Below are 18356 nucleotides of genomic sequence, written 5' to 3' on the forward strand. Positions count from 1 at the left end.
TGTGTGTGTGTGTGTGTGTGTGTGTGTAGTGGTTTTTTGTTTTAACTGTGGAAGAACATGGATTTGGGGGTATTTTTGAAAATGGGTTTGGGATGCTGCTGCAGCAGTCCAGTTGGCACAAGAGGGTAGTGTCCCCAGGTATTAATTGGCTGAGCCCCAGAAGCTCCTGAGGGTGAGTACCCCTGAGCTGCTTGCCAGGGCAGGTTTTGTATAGATGGGGCCAGGACAGGGCAGCTTTTTATACTGCTGGGGACAGCACAGGTGCTGGTCCCAGGCTCTAGCTCCCCCTGGCTGCAGATCCAGGAGGAGCCAGGCAGGGTTATTTTGCCCCAAGTGACACAATTTGCTCCACAACAAAGTGCATGTCTGAGCATGTGTGCTGAGGCAAAAAGCCCCAGCTCAAATTTGCACCTCTTCTATTTGAGCTTCTTCAAGCATATGTGCTTGCATTAATGTGCAGTAGACTAATTCTACTGAACCTTAGTACATCACAGCAAAAACTATGCTAATGCACAGTTGAATTAGTTGCATCACAAAAAGTTCATGCGCCATTGCTACTAAGTATTAGCGCCAGCTACTGCACATGTATGTAGCACCTCATATTAGAGGTACTAAACTTAATATGCAGTAGCAACAGCACATTAATGCACATGTAGATTTGCCCAACCAGTGGTACAAGGGTTTCAGAGTGGTCTTCAAACCAGTCTGCATTTTTCTTGCATTTTCTGACAAGCACTGTTATAAGCAGCATTGTACATGTTAATTTTTAGGCTTTCTCAAGTGTCAGTGGCTAAGGTGTTGGGTAAACTTGCTTTTACAACTTTTTCATTGAATAGTCTGCATTTTTTAATGTCTTTAGTTTGGCTGATGTCTATCTGAGAGTGACTGGTAGTTTTGCTATGGTGGATTTTTCTATATTGATTCTGACTTCGCAGCAGACTAAGACATGGTCAGTGTCACCATCAGCACTGTGATAAGACCTTGTAAACAGTATTTCTTTCAGGTTCTGAGCAATTTCCTGTTTGTAGATGATGAGACCTTGATGGCCTGTGGTGAAAGTGAATCTTCCCTGAAAAATCTCTTGGGCAGATTTTCTGAATCATGTACCAAGGGATACATGTACCACAGGGTGAAAGAACCAATACCTGACATCACTCTAAAGGATAAATCTCCTGGTGTTGTTGACAGTTTTTGCTACTTTAGTTCTATGATCAGCAGAAATCTTGATCTTCAAACTGAACTGACAAACAGAATCAGAAAAGCAGCTATGAATTTTGGGCTGTTACAGAAACATGCATAACAGCGAACTCTCAGCTAAGGTGAAGATACAAATCTATGAGACTCATGTGCTATCATCCCCACTTTATAGTTCAGAAACATGGACTACATATGCTGGGCTTATCAAGAGACTGAGCAGCTTCCACATGAGATGTCTACATAAGATGCTGAAAATAAAGTGGGAAGACAGAATACCAAAAACAAAGGTACTGAAATACACAGGACTGACACACTTAGAAACCACCATCAAAAAGAAAAGATTGTCATGGATCAGCCATGTAAGGAGAATATGAGAAGACTGTGTGCCCAAAAGTATTTTGTAAAGTGAGATTTGGGACCATTCTAGAAAAGCAGGGTCATCCTCTATAGCAATAACATGATGTGTGCAAAAATTACATGATGTCATTCGACATCAGTGTAAAAGGCTGAGGCGGATACAGAATCCCAGTATCTGACATTATGTGAAGGGAACATATGGCACAGAGCACAGCTCAACATGAAGCATCTTTGATCCAGAGAATGGAAGCAAAGCAAGAAAGAAGAAAACTATGAATTTGGACTCCAACTTAGACAACATATGGCTTTGTGAAACTTGTAACAATCTATGTTGCTCTTGAATTAGGCTTGTCAGCTACAAACAGATTCATTAGGCATCCAACTAGACCTCTTACATGGGCATTGTGATCCAGAGGATCCATGGTTGTCTACTACTACCACCACTAGAAAGCTATTCTGGAACTTTACTGCACTGTTGATTAGAAATTTTCCGCTAATTTTTAGCCTAAATTTATGCATAGCCGTTTCTTGGGCTCACATTAGCCTTTGTCTTAAGTAGCTCTTTTTTTGTTCCCTCTATTGCCTACCCTTTCCCCACACCCAATGAAATTATAGACAAAAGTCCCATCCCTATCAGCCTTTATTTTACATGTCAGAGCATGGGCTCACAAACAAGTTACTAGGATTTAACTTTTTCATAAATATCTCATTGGTGGTTCATATGCATTCTGTGATTGACTAAAATAACAAGACCTTTCTCCTGTCATTTTCAATTAATGATTTATTCTTATTATTATTTCTCCAAATGAATGATACCTTGCCATCTGTAGTGTTGAATTTCATCCCAGTTTCTAACTCCAGACCTCAATGTCATCCAATTCTTCTTGCATGATATTCTGGTTCTTCTTCATCTTGGCAATGTCACCCAACTTAGTATAAACAACAAATGTAATGAGATATTTGTATCAGGATTTTTTTTTTGAGAGAACAATTTATAGGTCAATGTTTGAAAACCGTTATCGCCTTTCTCCGTGCCAAGTCCCAAACTACTGTAAACGGTGACAGCTCAATTGATTTTAGTGAAGCTGTGGCAAGTTGCACCACTTAAGATCTCACTGTTTCACCCATGGTTTTGTACACTTACAGAAAACTACATTATTTACTAGAAAAAAGGTAATCATCTATATGCTGTATCACATACAAAAGATAGATATCTATGTATACAGTAAAAGATTTTGCAGTGTGCATTCCTTTCTCCTGTCCAGGAAATAACAGGAAAAGTCAACTCTGGGCATTCTTAGGGTCTGTGGTGAAGTTTGAGCAGGACTGATTTAGTACATGTTATTTATAACTATTATTAGTTTATTATAGTGCCCATTTTAGGCTAAGTATTTTCTAGAGAAACAAACTGTTCTTGCCCTAAGGATCTTAGAGTCTATGGAGAAATAGAAGAATATGTGAGAACATTTTTTTTCATTTCTACTCACTATTCATCCTCTTTTGTTGCCAGTGGCTGCATCTATATGTGTGAATGCTCTGGGGTAGGTTTACTCTAGAGTAATTTACTCAAGAGTTAAACCCACCATGGGGAGGCATCTACAAGTGCAGGGAAGCAGGAACAGATTTGCTGCTCATGGCAGCAGTCTGATTCCCACCCCTGCTAGCCCTGTACCAGCCCCCTGCAGCAACCAGGGGGAGCTCTAGACTCCCCCTGGGTGCTAATCCAGGGACTAGCAGGAAGCACAGGGCCAGGAGACAGCTGTCTTCTGGCTGGGGCTGAGACATTGTTCACTGCCCCTGAGAGCTGCCTGCTGCCAGTACAGGTTCCACCACTGGAGCCTGGGTGTGGACAATGTCCTCCCTGCCCCTGCTCCATGATTGCAGGGCCATGGATAAGATATTATTATCTCCCAGCCCTAGTTCCATGGTCATGGGGCCCAGGCTTGGAAATTCTTAGCTCCCAGCCCCAGCCCCATGACTGTGAAGGTCAGACTGGGAGATAAGAATATTCCAACGCCCACTCCCTGATCATGATCATGAAGTGGGGGCTGGGAGATGAGACTCTCAGTAATTTCTCTAATCTCCAGTAAAGTGTCTCATGTAGACATGCCTGCTATGTCCAGGGCTGAGTTTTTTGACATGTTGTTGGCCAGAATCAGGTTCACTCCAGCTACAGTTATAAACTTACCTTAGTCAGTTCAGTAAACTAGTCTGATAATTGTTTCATGGCATCGATGGGAGCATCTACTCATTTCCAAACCCACTGCACAGTATCAATGAGCTACTGCATAACAACTCATTGCTACTGTGTGGTAGCAGCACTGTCACGGCTAGTGTCCGCCAATGCTACATCACCATAGTGACAATCTATGGCTATGTAGCATCTCATATAGGTGTGCCCAGTATAGTGCAATGCAAGTCTAGCATGCCGTGCCTGAGCGCAGAGCAAGACCATCGTTTTTAGGGCTAGGGACAGAAATGACACATAAACAAGGATAAGTTCAAATCTGTAACATAACAAAAGTCAGTCACATAAACTATTTTCAGAATGAATTAACCTGGATAGATGTAGTATCAGACTTAACTGATTTAGGTTAAATAGGTTTATTTAACTTCTGTCCCAGATCCTCTCCAGATTCAAGTTAACTCAAAGTCCCCCATCATGCCAGGAAACTTTGCACCTTCTTCTGCAACCCCCCTTCCCCCCTTGCAGGGTGGGCAGGCCAGCTGAGTGGGGAGGCATGATCTAATGCCTCCCAGGTTTTGGCCTAGACCACTAAAGGAATTTCCAGAATCACAAGTGAATGTCTCTATACTTGCTTATCACTTCAGTCTGTGCAACTTAGACTAACCTGTGAAGACTATTAGACCCTGACTCCATGCAGCACCCAATGACTAGGGAGATGATGATCCAATTGCCCATGGATCCTGTTACTTATTAGCCAGAGTGAGCAGGGAGCAAACACCAGAACACATTGCTCGCAACAGCTTTATTCAGAATGGAGACAGCTTCAGACAAGGGTCCCTCACAGACACACAGCCTGTGAACCAGTGGACCTGCAATGAAGAATAGTTCTTTCCACATTTTATATACTTTGGTCTATACTCATTAACATTTATTCCACCCACTCTCCTCCTGTTCCACCCATTTCTTCTCCCATTTCAAGCTCTGCCTTTGTTTACTGTTTACTTCATTATCATGTACTTGCCTATGCATTTATGTGCCTTTTTGCTATGAGCGCATGTCCAAGTCCATGAACTTACTTCTTCAGTCAATGGGCAGACTTTGACTAAAACCTGGAAGCTTCTGGAGTCTTCTTCACCAATCACCATTCACCTTTTTGCATATGTTCATCTCAGATTTGTTACCAATTACATGTTGTTTTTCACATTCCAATCCATTTTTTCTGTCCCACGTTGTACCATCTTCCACATTCCTATGACTTCACCTCATTCACAACACACAAACTCACACAGACTCATTTGAAAATGGTTGACACAGTTAAAATGATTACTTAGCATAAGCAAATGGCTAGCTTAGATATCATTCTGCCTTGTGGTTAGCAACTTTTGCTAGGCCACAGGTAATAGCCTTTTATTCAGTTGCAAATCCAATGCTCCCTGAAGACTTGCCTCGCACAAGGGCTATGGTAATTACAGAGGCAGAGGTTTGTTAGGCCTCTACTGTGCCAGGAGTCTATGATTCACTTGCACCTGAAAGGGTTAATCCATCAAAGTATGGCCTGCGGCCCAGCCCCACCCTGAGGCCCACTACTATTAATGAATACAAACAGCAAAGGAAGAGTTAATAAGCAACCTGTATTACAAGCCGAAAATAACAATAATCATAGCAACATGATGATATCAGGAAAAAGCTCTTCACAGTAAGGGTCACCAAAATTTGGAATGGGCTTCCAAGGGAGGTGGTACTCTCCCCTACCTTGGGGGTCTTTAAGAGAAGGCTGGATAGGCATCTGGCTGGGGTCATCTGACCCCAGCACTCTCTGCTGCCTAGGTAGGGGGTTGGACTCAATGATCTGTTGAGGTCCCTTCTGACCCTAGCATCTATCAATCTAAGAATATATGAACTAGTTAAGAGCCACTTAACAGAATGCTATATAGAAATATACACAGAGAGCCACACCAGCCTGTCACCAGCTGTGGCAGCCCAGAACACTGACACCCAGGCTGCAGGGCCTGCTGTCAGATCCCTGTCAGGCAGAGGATTTCTACCCTTTCCTCCACAAGTGGAGTACTTGGAGACCTCAAAAGGGAAGGGTGATACTTTATCCGTCCTATGGGAAGTGACGGTGAGTATCTCAGGTAAGAATTCCGGTGTCCCCACACACACTCCACTCAGCACCTGCACTCCCAATCTTCCCAGCCTCTCCAGCAAAACAACATAACACAAAACTCTCAGGCTCTCAGACTCAGCTCACCCAGCTTCTCAGTGCATGCACTCTTCACCACATATGCAGATACACATGCGCGCGCCTGCACACATATGCACCCACACACACACCTATGCACCTTGAGATGGTGCCTCATGCTGGCCTTTTGTAGTGACTGCCTCATGCCACCTGCCAATCATACCATGGTCCAATCACAGCTTGCACATCTCAATCAAACCAAGTCACTCAACAATATCATTTTCTTGAACCATACATATTCATTATCACTTCATAACTCATTAACATAAAGGTCCTGCTCTTTGGTTATATAACAGTTTCAACTGTGCATGCCTCAGTTTTCTAAGTAGGTCATAGCCTCATCAAGGTCAGAAGTTTAGATGTTCCAGAGACTTCTACCCTCTAGCCATCCTATGCATGCATAATCACTATTATGACTAGGCCAGGACTCACACTGTTTACACTCCTCAAGATCCAAATATTGTCACCCTAACAAAGACTAAATTGATTCAGCCTCGGGCTTTTTGACTCTTTACTTAGCCTAGCAGTCAGTCTTAAAAGACAAGTTTGTGATCCTGGTTATCCTCCCTGTGATAATTATTTACATTCTTCTACAAGCTATGAGGTCTTTAGAATAGGTACTTATTTTTGTTTGTATAGCCCTCAGCACTATGGTTAATATGAAACATGCCTTGGGCTTTTGGATGCCACTGCAATATAAATAAAATAATAAGAGCAGCAAAATAGGCAACAGAAATAAGGGACAGTATTTGAAAAAACAAAAATAAAATATTGCCTGAAATACTACTATATTTCATTTTTAGTTACTAAAAAGATTGTATGCACCTTTATCTGCAAAGGGAGTCCTAGGCTATCATTAATTTATATAGACACATTTATATAGGATATTATTAACCAACATAGTAATATTACATCTTCCTGCATAATTATAGCCAGAATTTTGATCTTAATGGACAAGAATGGCATTATCTAATAACTCAATATCAAAACAGAAGTCTCCAAGAAAGAGAAAATTTCAGGGTCTGCAAAAGGCATACACATCTCAAACATTAACCTCACAATTTAGCTTTCATTTTAGTAAATATTTATGATGTAAGATGTTCTAAAGTTAGCTTTGGATGTTTTTTGCTGTTACATACAGCAGGGTCACTTTTCTTTGATGTGCAGATAAGCATATCTGGTTTTCACTTTCAATATTTGCAATGCTTAATTTTTCAAAATTTAGATTTCTATAAAGCAATCTCAGTCTGCTAAGGATTTGTCCATTCATACAACACAAACTGTTACAGTAAAGAAATAATGAATTCCAAGCATGTCAAAAAGACATGCCACAAAATTAGCTTTTATAACAAAATTAATACACGAAACATTTTTAAATGCCATTTTACCTTATGTAATATACTGAAGAAAAGCATATACTTTTAGGCAAATTATGGCGTTACTGAAATTCATGGAACAGCCAGATCTAGCACATTCCATAACATTTTTATTGCAGTTGTGGAAGACCCACTGATTGCCAGATAGAAAACATGCATTTTGGAGGCCCAGAGTCCTCTGTGGTTCAGTGGTAGAGTACTTTTTTACCACACACAGGAGACCTGAGTTTGATTCCTGGATTCTTATACACCTACAGCCACTGAGGTGCCATGTCTGGACTTGGTTTGGCCTTTGGATTCTGTCTCAATGACCTAAAGAGGGAATAGAATGTCTCGGAAGCCTCCACTCAATATTCCTGCCTAGGCATATGTGTTGAAGGTCAGGGTTAATCTCTCACACATATACCATAACCCAGAATGAGCAAGGGTTGCCACCTCTCTTTGGTGTCCTGTAACGGGGTTCAAAGTCCAACTGCCTTTAAAATGAAAGAGCAGCTGGCTGCTGCAGGAGAGGAGGGCAGTGTGGCCATCAAGCCTAAGTGGAAATACCTGTTTTTGGCTGAAGTCCCACATGACAAGAAAGGGTGGTGCTTCAGGACACACAAACCCATTGCCTGAGGCCATATGGGCCACCTGGTCCTGTATCTGGCAGGGTAAGGAGCTGTTGAAAGAAAAGGTTTTCTGGAGATTGACAGGCCACTACAAGCCACCCAAGGGAGCTGGGATGAAAGGGCGTCAAGGAAAATATGACTTGTGGACAACATTAATCCTGAGTGGGGAAGACTTTTAGTTTGTGAAATGCATTGCTTGCATTTATGTTATGTTTTGAGCTTGATCTCAGAGGACTGGATTGTAGTTCCAGGGGAGCTGTGAAGGCCACAGAGGGGTGCCTGGTGGGGGCACTCTGTGACAGACACACACCAGCTTGAGGTCATGGACCCAGAGGGAAGAGGGCTAGTGGCCTGGAGCATGAAATGTGGCCAAGAATTCAGAGCACTTGAGTATAGGACAGGGCTGGAGCCCAGGGGCCAAGGTCTGGGGCAGTGAGCCTGGGCTGACAGGTGCAGCCAGAATAAAAGGGCCAACAACAGGAAAGCTGAAGCCCAGACAAAGGCTTGAGACCTGAGGGCCAAGAGCTGTTTTGGGGCTGGGGGGGCAGAAGGGGAATAATGAACATGGTGTAACATCTGCAATGCATCGGCATGGCTACCTGGAGGTTGGAGACCACAAATATAGCCCATAAGGCAACTGGTGCCCTTTGGCCCTGATAGGGCCAGGAGGGCCATAACTTAGTGCTTGAGGAAAAAAACTGGTACCAGAGTTCCCAGTTGGCTAAAGTGAAAAAGGGATCACTCTGGACCCTGGGGCAGCCTCCACTAACACCAATATATTTCTATCAAGGCATGGCAGGCCACGAAAAGGGAGGGTACCCCGGGGACTTGGAGTGGGGAGCAGGAGTCCCATAGCTAACAGGGGGCATCACAGCTGCCCCTGGGGCACAGTTCAGACAAAAGGCCATTGAAACCAGACTACATATTTTGAATGAGCTCTATATTATGCAAATATTAAACCAATCCCAAATCAGAAGAGTGCAATAAAGGCACAAAGCTCTCCACCTTAGAGGTTCTTTGCTAAATACAGCTCAGCTAAACTTATAAATCAAGACTTCATATTATTTTTCCTCAGAAATAAAACAAAAGTAGAGGTAATTCCTATTTTCATATACTACTACAAAGCTAGGAAATTGGTTTACTATTAATGAAAGTAAAAGTGACATATTCGGAATCACTTGTTCCAATGCACAGGTTTTCTTCTAAGAAACGTCTAGACTAAGCTCTAAATTTACAAGACCTGTTATGGTCAATGCCAAGGTGCTACCATTACCTTTTTAAAGGAAATCATAGAAAGAGGAAAATTCTGAGGGGATATTTTTAAAGTTATGTCCTTTTGGCAGGGTTGGACACAGGCATAGGCAAACTGGGCAGCTGCTTTGGGCCTGAACGGAAAGGGGGCCTAAAAATGGTGAAAATAATAATAATTATTATTATCATTATCTCTGGCAAAGTGGGGCCCAATACTAAATGTTTCCCTGGGGCTGCCAGGAGTCCAGGTCCAGTGCTGCCCATTGGAGTTGGAGAAAGAATTGGGAGAAGTGGTATGAGGAAATATTCCCTCTTCTTTTAATTTTGTCTAATTCAAAATTGTGTGACAATAAGCAAATGGCTTTGCCTCCTGTGAGTTTTGTTTACTGTGTGCATTTTAAGTGTTATTATGCTATGGCTAATTATTTACTGGTGTGCAGGAGAAAGGTGAGAACTTGATAAGGAAAAAAAATTTACACCTAACCTCTCTTTTGACTCATTTTCTTCCAGCTAATAAAAAGAGCATCTCCTTTTGCTGATAGCCTGACACTTCCATTTATTTACTTTTCTCTGTGTGTGTAGCTCAGTCCAGTACGAATATACTGTGCTGCTGTGTTTAATTTTCTTAGAGTTTAAGGCCACAAGAGAACATTAGATCATCCAGTGTGACCACCTGTATATCACACGCCATTTATTTTCACCCAAATGCTCTATATAAGCCCAAAGACCTTCAGATAAAGCAAAGCATTTCAGCCTTTGGTATACTAAACTGTGCTGGAAGCAGGGAACAGTAGAGATCAAGGTGACAAAAATGTCTGAGTTTCCTTCAATGGTAGAGAGATTTTACTATTAGACAAACCACATTTTGGGTTGAAAAGGAAGGAAAAAATACTGCTGAGAATCTATGATCAGCATGACCCTGAGAATGGGAACAAAATGCGCCAGTCATGCATCTAATAAAGATTATTCTCTGTTTTGCCCAGAGATTACAGAGCTGCAAGCATTATGGGCTTGATGTAGGCAATGCAGGCAAGCCTGTTCTCAAGGCCCATAAGAAAAATGAACGTGGGAATCAAACACTTGAATTCCAAGGTCAGAGGAACCACTACAAGCATCCAGCCATATACAGAAATTGGATTAAAGCATATCTTTTAGAAACATATTTAAACTCATTTTACAAACTCCAAGCAATGGTAAGCCCAGCAGCTCCCCTAGAAAGCAGTCTCCTAGTTATTGTCATAACTAGGAAATTAAATCTCATTTCAAGGTTGAATTTGTCTAACTTTAATTTCCACTCTCTGGATCCCGTGATGCCTTTGTTCATGAGGCTGAAAAGCCCATATTATCAAATCCCTTTCCCATGTACGAGTACCTATATGCAAGCTGAAAATGCCCAAAATCCTTAAGCCATTCACCATAAGGTTTGTGGCCCTCTGAATTTTTGTGGCCCTTCTTTGAATTCTCTTCCCCTCACCCATATTCTTGCTGAAGAATCAACACCAGAACTGTATGCAGGATCTGAAAGCAGTCTGCCCAATGCTGTGTACAGAGGAAAGGTAACTCCCTGTTTCACAGCAGCTGACAGAAATAGGTTACTGCCTACAAAAGTTCATGACTGACTCAATTAGTTTGTAAGGTTCTACCCTTCCCTGCCTTCTCCCTATTTCTAGATGATATTTGCCGTTTTACATAGGCATGGATCACATGAGCCGTTCTCTACCACAACATTGAACTGAGAGCTTTAGTTAAGCCAATTATCTGTGTGTAAATGCTCTCTAAAACAGCCTCCATCTGGTCAGAGTAATCTTCCTTTTTTGCTTCCCTTATGTGTCAGGTTGAATTTGGCTGCATTAAAGCAAATGTTCTTGGATAATGGCTATTTAACCAGGTGATTCTGATTACTCTGTAACAATACCCTATCTTTCTTGTTATTTCCTATTAGCCTCCTCCAATCAGTTGAGTCATCTGTAAATTCTACTTGAAAACTTCTACCGTCTAGATTATTGATAAAATATTAAATGGAGCTGTACAAAGAACTGGTAACCTGAAGGTTCATGTTGGAAATCACCTTGATTGTGTATCTTTCCTCATGAACAGCACATTTTGAGATTCGTTAGCAAGTCAGTTTCTAATCCATCTATCATGTGGCCTGCTAATTCCACATAATGCAAGTTTTTTAATCAAGATGTCATGGGGCACATCTACACAAGATGTTTACTATTCAGTTGCCTAATTAACTGCACTGTAAATGTCTCAGCATCTACATGTGTGCCACAATTAGGGCACATGAAACTAATGAACTCTGAAGCAGGTCAAGATTTATAAATACAAGTCCTACCCTACTGCAGAGCTTTTTTATGCATAGCAGCACATGTGTAGATGCTGAGCCAACTGACTGGGACATGAGGGTGCTTCCATGTGAGGCTGCCTGACAGCTAGCTCCACACTGGAGCACCCTTGTACCCCAGCCAGCCCCTCTGCAGCACACTGAATTTGATCAGAGCAAACCCAGACTGGCAGGCTTACCCCTGGACCCCTGCAGGCTGGGGCTGCTGAGACACAGCTCAACATACTGCACTCCAGGTACACATGCAGACACATGCCCGACAGCAATAAACTCTGAAGCTTATTGGTGTGCACTAACAGGCATCATATAGATGCATTCATGTTGTACTCAATAAATCTCTTGGAGAAACTAATGTATATTATAGCAAAGTTTCATAGATTTCATAGACATTAGGGCTGGAAGGGACCTTGGAAGATCATTGAATCCAGAACCCTGCCCCAAGGGAAGGAAGTCAGCTAGGGTCAAAGTATCCCAGGAAGATAAATGTCCAAATGTTTCTTAAAAGAGTCCAGAGTAGGTGCTTGCACCACCTGTGGAGGGAATCTATTCCAGGCCTTGAGGGCTCTGTCAGTAAAGAAGTTACATAAGTTTTTGCTTATGTCCAGCCTAAAATGGTCTTGGAGAGACCTTGTCATCCCTTGGGGCGCTCTGGTGAACAGACGTTCCCCCAGATCCTGGTGGTCACCCCTCATAAACTTATAGGTGGCCATCAGATCACCCCCGAGCTTGTGCTTTTCCAGGCTGGAGAGTCCCATGGCTCTCAGCCTCTCTTCATAAGGCCTGTTCTCCTGCCACATCTTTCTTGAATTGTGGAGCCCAGAATTAGGTGCAGTACTCCAGCTGTGGCCTCACCAAGGCCAAGTACAGTGGGAGGATGACATCCTGAGATTTACTTGAGAAGCATCTATGGATGCATGCCTTTATTCAACCATGCAATTCTGTCAAAAAAAGGAAAAATTCTTAAACAACCTACTCGTGTTTCATTAAACTATCCTGACTGGTATTAACACTACTTTTTCTATTCACAGACACACAATATATTAACATTTCATTGTTTTATCCTGGATTAACATCAGGCTAGTTGGTGTACAGTTCTATGACCCATCGCTTTTGCTCTTTTTAAATACAAGCATTGAGGCAATCATTTATAATTTAATAAATCTTGGAAAACTGGGGAAAAGTTGACATTTGTGGTTTAGAGAGCTCCTCAATTAGGTCCTTGAATTGCATTTGCTCATATCATGAAAGATGTAACATGAGTGACTCCATGGCTGTATTGTTGATGAGTACTCAATAGCAAACTTTCTAAGGAAACTGTGTCTAAAACAGCAACTGAAAGTTTTACGTTAGCTCTATAATTCACTGGTGAAATCTTCCCATTATCCACCAAAAACCTCGTGCATGCATTCCATTCCAGCTACCTATGCTTTGACTTCACGATTGGAACTAGTTCCAGACCGTGTGTGACAAAAAGCTCTCTATACAGTTATTTTTAAAATTATTTTTGAAATTAAAATTATTTTTGATTTGGAGGAATGTTAAAATTCTGGAATTTTGTTTCAAATCAAAATAAAACCAAGTTTCCAAATCCTCTACAAAAAAGGAATTGTCATCCTCCTTCCAGCTCTTTCTAGAACCTTCTCTAGCCTACATCCTCCTTGACTTCCTGCTAATGGCATAAAAATAGATAACATATAATATCAGTTCTGCTCTCAGCCTCATAGGTGATCTTAAAATTATAATTCAAATTCAAATGAATCTTTTGTGTTCACACTGGTCCAGAAATACTTTGGAAAAAACTTACAATTTGATCCCAATCATATTTTTCCAGAATAAAGAATGACTAAAAATTGAACAAAGACTTTAAATCTGCTGCAATGATAGTTCACATTATGCAGTACTTCTTACTTACCTAATCCTTTCCTTGGAAGGATCTCAGGGCAATGACAGGAAAACCACTATGTTCCCTCCTCTTTCAGTCCTCTATTCTGCTAATGGTAGTACGACTGTTTTCTTTTACCCAAATAGTAAAAAGCAATGGATCGTTTTATAGGAAGCACTTACTACTTACAAATATACTGTATTTAATCAAATACTAGACAAGGTTTTTTCCCCCCCAGTAAGCAAGGGGAGAAGCCCCTCATCTTATATTTACATACAAGGAAACCTTATTAAATATATTATCTATCATTAAACTACTTTCAAAAGAAGCATGTGCTCAGCAATAGAAACCAGCTATGAAGTTGACTAAATGCAACCAACACTAGGCATGACAATAAAATGCAGGGTGCAAACATACTAACCTTTTATTAGAGTCCAAAAGCAATCTGCTATTCCCATAAAATGTGTAGCTAACATCCGTGCATTTGGAGGCACTTATAGACTCTCAGGGGGATCAGCCAACAGGAACCTACCACAAGAATAAAATATAATCTACTGTCCATTGTACTCAGTCCCCCTCAATGCCAACTCTTTTTCAGGTCATGGTGAGCCACTACATTGCATACTTTTTTACTTCTTCTTCTTTCCCATTTCCAATGATTCTTGTTTCTTTACCAGCCTTAAATGTCTAGCAAACATCATTAAACACAGCCTGAAACAGTTCAACCAGAATCCTCGTGTCATCCCCTCTCTGTCTGCCGCATATGATTAGTGTGGCCCTGCCTCCATGAGGTACAGCTGGACAAGCTTGCTGTGTACCTCATCTGCATATACATTTTTTGAGTTATGACTTGAAAAAAAACACCTTGTTACAGTTATGAGTTTTAGCACATGGGTCTTTTGTGATGGCTAACTGGAGTACACACTCAGACCGGGCAGTGCTGAGCTCTGGGGTCACCATGGCTTGAAATACTGTTTACTCTGCTGGGGCTACCCCAATGAACTAACTGGTCAATCATAAGCCTTTTGGCTTTGGACTGGTATCATGCATAGTTTGTATTATAAATAAGTAGAGACAAAATTTCAGTTGCTTAGAAGTTTGTTTGTGGAGCATCTGTGCTAAAACTTGCAGAAGTTTCAAAAAAGGTAAAATGCATCAATTCTAGATGAACTGAGCCAATGGGCATTTTCAAATTCACTCCTCACTTTTATGTGCTTAGGGAGAGCAGGTTCTGACAGTAAGGGGAAAGGGAAGAAGGGGGAAAATTTGGGGAGGCAGTGGGCAAGGGGGCCACATGACATCTTCTCCCCCCCCACACACAGACACCCCAATTTATTTTCCTTGCTGTAGCAGTGATAAGGGGACAAATTTAAGGCAAAGTTCCAACAACTAGATTCTATACCTGTAACATTAAATAAGTCTATATATTTTTCTATCTAGAATATAATTATGGAGGGGGTTCATCTTATATTCAGGCTTATCTTATACTTGAGTAAATATGATATGTCCCAAATAATCAGTAATGAAAAAAATAATATAACATCAGATCTTATGCCCAGCTTTTTATTTAGGATTCCTTGTCAGCAATCATCTGATACCCTTAGCAATGGGATAAATACATCCTTGTTTGCTGTCCCTTCCAGTCCCTAATTTCTATGAAATCTATGAAATTCACAGGTCTAACCTAAGTTGATTAAGTTTGAATGCACATCATTCCAAGTTATGTCATTTTTAGACAAGTCTATGTGCACCAATCTTCTGTACAGTTAGGGGTTTAGGCCTGTTTATTTAGGCCTGATTATTCAGGCCTGTTTAGGCACTTCTGTACCTAGCCTAGAATTCTCATCTTCCCTCAAGTGCACTTCAGGGAAATGTGCAAAATAAATATGCATGTATTTGTGCAAATATGCATAAACCCATGCATAATAAGACTTTAATTTTTTTCTCTGTGTTCAGAATGTCATACTCTTTTTGCCATCCCATGTTTCTGCAATTATATATTTGGGAATTTTCTTTTATAAAGTTATTTAACTCTTCAGAAACTGCAGTGTCCTAATTTAACTGTGCCACAGGGAGCCATCACAAAGCTAATTTTCTTGGCTGGCTCTGTAGCTTTATACACTAAGTCTACATTTTATACACTAAGTCTACACTCTAAATCTAAGAGGCAATGTGTTTAGGTCTTCACAGACTGAGGCAATGTTTAAAACTGCAGCATGGGACAACATTTTCCAAAGTTATTGTGAGTATAGTGAACTCTCACAATAAAAGGTAAAATAAGAGTACACTCAATAGCGAGCAATGAAAGTGTATTGTATGTGACACTGGAACTGTAGTATTGAACATGTCTCTGACAGAATGAAAAAGCATGTAGATAAGTGAAGATGTCCATTATATAAATGCAACTCATAGAATTAGCTGGAAGAGCAATATCTGACAACTGGAAATTCAAACAGAAGGTGATCCAGAGGCATTTTGCATTTATTATTTGTCCAGCTGTAATTTTAAAATACATTTTATTGGTGACAATAGGAAGTTTTAAATATAATTGTACATAATGGACTATATACTCAGCTCAGTCTTGCCCAAGCCTCCCTAACTGCCTTTGGAACATTGTCAGCAAACGTAACTGCTGCCACTGTTCATGACAGTGGTACTTAATCTTTCAACCCCAAAGGCTGAATGAGTGGCACAGGACAGGTCTGCAAGTCAAATCCCTCATTGGGTCAGTGTGCCATCCCAGCCCAGCTCTGAACACCAGAATGTGGCTCCTCACCACCCCAACCCTGTATGCCTACTCTAGCTTGTAAGGCCATGCTATCTAGTCACTGGGTTCCCCACACGTCTGGAAGTCTGGCAGTGGGGGTATGGCACTTAACACTGCCACCAATTCCCTGAAGCCAAATTTTTGCACCCACGGAGAGTATGATGAGCCAGATGATTTGGCTGGATCTAGTCAATCAACTGGGGCTGAGTATCCCTGCTTTTTGATGCCTAGGCTCCCAAGTAGCAGATTTGCAGGCATAGTAAGTGCTTAGGTATGATCCTGAAGTCTTTATTTCAGTGGGGCTACTCAAGAGATTAAGTGATGCAGAATTGGGTTTTTAGTGATCCACATGTATTTCAAGTTATGCTTGAACTACTTCTTGTACTTAGATTCCAGGTTCTGAAAAGCTGGTCCTATATACAGCGTACTTCTTGAGCTCAGTCCTGCAGAGCACCACACACTACACAAGAAAATGGTTGTCCTGTTCTACTAAACAAAGAGGGTACATGCAGACTTAGGTCAATCTAAGTGCCAATCAGTACAGACACTTGCAGAGCTTAGATCAGGCAAAACAATGGCTGGCCCAATTTTAATTCGTTCACCTGAGAAGGAGCACTAAATTAGATCAGGAATGGGTTAGCCTGTACATATCCAGAGCCCTGCTGCACTCTTCTAATCCCCACCTCCAACCTGAAGGGTAGTTTTAGGCTTCCCTACCCATCCAGACCTGTGACAGACCCTCCCTGACAAACCCACCAACCCCCCTGCAGAATCACCTGCTCCCCCGATCCCATGCCCAGATCTGCCAAATTTCTCCGCCAACCAGCTATCTCTGCCTGATCCCGCCTGTCCCTCCCCGCACCCCAGTGTACTTAGATCAGGCTCCCAGCATAGCTTCCAGCACCAGCAAACATCTGCACAAGTGCAAGCAATGGGCAACAGCACCAGCAACATGTGCACTTAAAACAAACTGTGTGATTGTAGATCAGGTCCTGGAAATCTGCACATACCCCAAGATTTCAAAACTTTCCAGTTCAGCATCAGGATAAATCCAACCCTGCAAGAATGAGACAGGAAGATGGAGAGAGCCCAGCTTAGCCAACTGATTATGCTAACCAGGCTGTTGGCTAGCAGCTATTATTGGATTGGATGGTAAAGCCCATTTAGATTTTAGTCAGTCCTCATTCAGACAAAAAGTCCACTGTCTTTACATGTAAACTTTGCCTGATAAGTACTGACTAAAAATGAGAATGAAAGCTTTGTGTTGATATTTGTCATTGTTTAATTTTGCATAATTTGAACTACTCTTTCTCTCTCATATCTGTGTGCCCTGAGAATCTATTCTGGGTCCAAGTCACCTTTTCCAAGTGATAGTTTCAGCATCAGCATTTTCTAGTTAAAAGGTTTTTGCAAAAAAAATCTTCACGGAATCTAATGGGCACACTCTGCTTTTACTGATTTCAGTGGGAGTTAAGGGACAACTAATATCTTACTGGATTTCATAACACTGCTTTATAAATTAGTTAAGAGACATACATATGTTCCTGTACCCGGAACGGTATGTTTTGGGTGTCGTGGCAAGTCCATCATAAATCTCTATTTCCTAGGGTTATAACTTCACCCTGAAATTCTATCCATCAAACTTTGGCACATGAATCCATGGCTATTTTCTCCCACAGTGCATGTGCATGCATCTTCTGAAATTCAAACGAGTTACAAAGAGAAAATAAATCCTTTGAACTAATGGGTCAATTGAGAATGTTATTCTAAAACTTTATAATATCTGGCTAGATACTTCTGTCTGTTCAATTGAGGAAAGCAATATAAAAAAAACTTCTAATGGTTATGTTGGTGTCACTGGGCATAACCCTAGGTAACTCAGAGGGATGGAAGACCACGAGTGTCAATGAAGCCCCTCTGCTCTAGGCCCAGGCGAGCCAGCCCCCTCCCCCCCGAACCTTTGTAACCCTTTCTTTGAACTTTTTGTAACCTCCTGTAATACTGGAAAACAGGATGAGTAGCAGGCAAGCTGAAACTCCCTAAAAACTGTTATCTGTGGAATACAAGGACACCGCTCAGAGAGAGAAGGGAGGAGGGAAAGGGGGATGAGGGGGGGCCAGCTAGTGGAAAACTACTGC

This window comes from Crocodylus porosus, unplaced genomic scaffold (assembly GCF_001723895.1).
Source record: "Crocodylus porosus isolate Cpor-Errol unplaced genomic scaffold, CroPor_comp1, whole genome shotgun sequence".
Lineage (NCBI taxonomy): Eukaryota > Metazoa > Chordata > Crocodylia > Crocodylidae > Crocodylus > Crocodylus porosus.